The following is a 4,316-nucleotide window of genomic DNA, read 5'->3' on the forward strand; positions in this document are numbered from 1 at the left end:
GCTCCACCAGCTGACTATGGGATATGGAACACTTCTCCCAATTGCCTTTTCTGGGGCCGTAGGGATGGAAGGAAAAATTGGGAGCGCAAGCCATGTTGGAATGGTTTCTCCTAGCAAGCTCTGCAGATTCCTTGCTTGGCATGAAATGGATCTGAAAATCCCGACCTCCTTAATAGGTTTTCTTTTATGCGGTCAGGGTGGTATGTGTAAAAATACCCCGACCTCTCGTATTCGCTCGACATGTGGAAGCTGAAGTCATGAAGGTGCGGAAGCCGATGGGTGTGACATTAAATGGAAAGCCGAATACAACCCATTAAAGTAGGTACTTTGAAATAACTAGAGGAGGAACCCACCTTGCAATGCCGAAGACAATCTGCGCGCCGGACACATCTTCATTCGAAGACTGGTTCGGGGGCTACTGAGGGAGCCCTGGATAAAGGGGTCCTCGGCCGTCCGGATTATGGGACATGGGCCGGACTGTTGGGCTATTAAGACACAAGACCGAAGACTTCTCCCCGTGTCCGGATGGGACTCTCCTTTGAGTGGATGGAAAGATTGGTGATTCAGATATGTAGATTCCTTTCTCTGTAACCAACTTTGTGTAACCTAGCCCCCTCAGGAGGATATATAAACCGGAGGGTTTGGTCCGTAGAGGCAATTACAATCATAATCATATAGGCTAGACTTCTAGGGTTTAGCCATTACGATCTCGTGGTATCAACTCTTGTAATACTCATATTCATCAAGATCAATCAAGCAGGAAGTAGGGTATTACCTCCATAGAGAGGGCCCGAACCTGGGTAAACTTCGTGTCCCCTGTCTCATGTTACCATCGACCTTAGATGCATAGTTCGGTACCCCTACCCGAGATCCGCCGGTTTTGACACCGACACTCGCCTCCCGAGGCTTCGCCTTCACGGGAGCCCTGCTTGGCCTTGGTTAGGATGAAACGCGGCGCACAAGGAATCAAGAGCAAAGGTACTTACTCATTGATAGCCATGTATCTCCTTATCTTCAAGGGCCGACGAGTGCCATCATTGTGGCACGGAGATCCCTTCCTCTTCAGGAGCGATTCAAGACTCAGGCGGGGCCGGCCAGACCCCGGCGGGCGATCCTCACACTACAAAAAAATACACTTCCGTGATGATACGTGTTTGTCACAGTAGGTCGCGTTTTCTGTCATGCATGTACATCCATGACGATTTTATGACAGAATCAAGATAGTCATACCTGTGCTGTCGTAGAAGTGTTCCATGACATTACCAAAATTATCATCACGGAAGTGTCCACTTCCATGACGATAAATCGCGCATCATAGAAGTGCTTTCGTCAAGGGTGACCGACACGTGGCATCCACCGTAACGGAACACCGTTAAGCTATCAGGTCGGGTTTTGAATCCGAAAACCCGTTAACAGCCCGGACCAATGGGGATTTTCCACGTGTAAAATCAGAATTGGCTGGAGGAAACACGTGTCGGCTCATCGTTCAGACATATGTCATCCACTCATTGGACAGAAGGCGCCTATCATACGTCGACACGTGGCATGACCCAACAGAGGCCCATTCCTGTGAAAAGGCCGACCCGTTTGACTTGGTCAAAAGGTGGCGGGCCGGCCCATGGAAAGCCTGTTAACGGCATGTTCGCATATAGCCCATTTATAGTCCGCTAACCCAAGGCCCCGTTTGACTTTATACCCATGAACAGACGATTCCAACTCTAGCCCGTTTACGGCCATAATGCGGTTTGTTATTGGCCCATGTTTGGCCAACCGATCATATGGCCCGTACAAGGCCCATTGGTGATACGGCCCATAGAAGGCCCATTGTGTCTACGACCCGTATAAGGCCCATTGTTTCTACGACATGTAGAAGGCCCATTGTTTCTACGGCCCATGGTAACTACAGTAAAGATGTAGCCCATGGTTATTGTGGCCTAGTTTTTAAAAATAGCTTATGGCGGCCACTAGCAAACCGCGGAAAAAGAACTGCGCTGACTACAAGCAAACAAATAAACAAGACAATAAGGAAATAAATAAGCAAGCAACTTACGCTAGGCTATCACGGCTATTACACATATTACATCCACTGGGCATCAAAGTTCGCCACCAGTGCAAATATAGGGAACACAGCAGCATATAAACACCGCAGCAAAACAAGTCCAGAACTAAAACCACTTCAGAAGAGCTCAAGAAACAATATCCTGGGTACCCATAAAGCTGACAAGATGCTTAGCAAGCTTATTAACTTTATCTTGTTTGGCGCTTAAGTCCTCCAGCACTTGCTGTTGCACCAGAAAGTATGCATCTGAATTCCGCAGGGACTTCCTCGGTCCTTCGGCTTCCTGTCACATAACATCTGATCGATGTCTTTCAACTTGAAGTTGAGACTCAAGAAGCCAAACTGATTCAGGCAACGAGTTCGAAGAGCTGGTGCCAGCAGTAGTAGCCAGTAACTCAAACACGACATCAAGTGAGGACTTTGGGGTTGTCTCATTGTCTTCAATATAGTTTTTATCAGCTTTCTTGGAGGCCAACAGGGATGTCTCACTATCTTGAACCTTATCTGCATTACTTCCTTTACCATTGCATAACGGGGTACTCTTCTCCAATATTTTATCCGCGTTCTAAAAGAGAAACAAACAAACACATCACAGGTTTACAATGTAGTATATGAAACTCATTTTGGTAAACCAGTTCAGTAGTAAGGTGGATAGGATAACAGCATGAAACAAACATATATCTATGTAGTATTGTCACTGTATGGTCTATATCATTCCAGTTTATGTTGCCAAATCAAGATAGATACAGTTCGAATCATATCTATTTAAGACAAAGCAGCATAGACAGAATATAAGTGTGGGAAACTACACAGCAATAACAATACTTGTAATGTGCATGGCATGAGAATATAACTGTTTATTCAATTGAAACTAAAATCAACATAGAGCAAGTTACAACAGCAAACAACCAAACAGGTTTAAAACATACCTGTTGCGCCATTGGAGTTTCAATTGCATCCTTCAAATTCAAAATTAGTTGGTATGAGTAAATACAGTGATGCAAGAGCAAAGTAGTATGAACCATAGCTACGGAACCTGACCTGAGAACAATTCTTCTTCTGCTTTAAGCGTTGACTTGGGGTTCGCAGTGGTGGTCCTCGTGCTTTGGGCACTGCAGTTGCCTTACTAACTACTTGTGTTTGGGTGCTCTGTGGTGGAGACGGTGTTGTGTCAACGGGAACTGGGTTACTATCTGCCGGGGTTGGGGTTAGAAGGGGTGTAGCTGGTTCTCTGTCCAACTGGGTAGGGGTACAATCTGCATGAGTTTGGGTTATGTGTGGTGGGGCTCGTTCTTTGGCAAGTACAAACGTGGTTCTATCTGCATCGGCAGGTAGCACGATATTTTCTGAAGACCGTGTTTTTACTCCCACGGATACTGCCATCACTCACTCCAATTGAAATGGCTGATAAATAAGAAAACTAATTGAATGTACAGACATTGTAAGATAGACAGGTGCAATGGATAGTAGGGAAGAAAACATGGCATGAAATAATTCACATTTATGTTGTCTAACCAAACAGAATAGCAGGACATAATTTCACATATATGATGGCTAATTAAACAGGATAGCATGACACAATTTCACATGTATGATGGCTAACTAAACAGGATAGAATGACATACTTCAAAATATGATGACTATGTAAACAGGATGACATAATAACTACACGATATGTCTATTAAAGTGGTTGGCATGCCATAAATCACAAACATGCCGCCGATGGAAACATGTAGGCATGACATAATTCACGGATAGAATGACATAATTTAAAATATGATGACTATGTAAACAGGATGAGATGATATAACTATATTATGTCTTTAGAAAATGGGTTGGCATGCCATAATTCAGATACATGTTGTCTATGTAAACATCATGGCATGACATAATTCAAATATATGATTTATATACTAAGGAAGTGAGCATAGGGCAATCGCATATATGATGTGTCAACTAAGGAGATGGCATTCAATATTGTGTATATGATATAATTCACATATATGACGCTTGCCTAAACAGCATGGCATTGCGTAATTCACATACATAATGCCTTGCAACAAGATAACATTGCATAATTCACATATATAATGTCTTGCAACAAGATGGCATTGCATAATTCACATATATGGTAATTAGACACTAAACAGGTGGCATTCACACAAAGCATGTCTAAACTAAGCAAATGACATAGCAATGCAAGATACCATACGCACGATATGAGCAACATAACCCTGCCAAGTTAGAGCATGCACCT

This window comes from Triticum dicoccoides, chromosome 7B (assembly GCF_002162155.2).
Source record: "Triticum dicoccoides isolate Atlit2015 ecotype Zavitan chromosome 7B, WEW_v2.0, whole genome shotgun sequence".
Lineage (NCBI taxonomy): Eukaryota > Viridiplantae > Streptophyta > Magnoliopsida > Poales > Poaceae > Triticum > Triticum dicoccoides.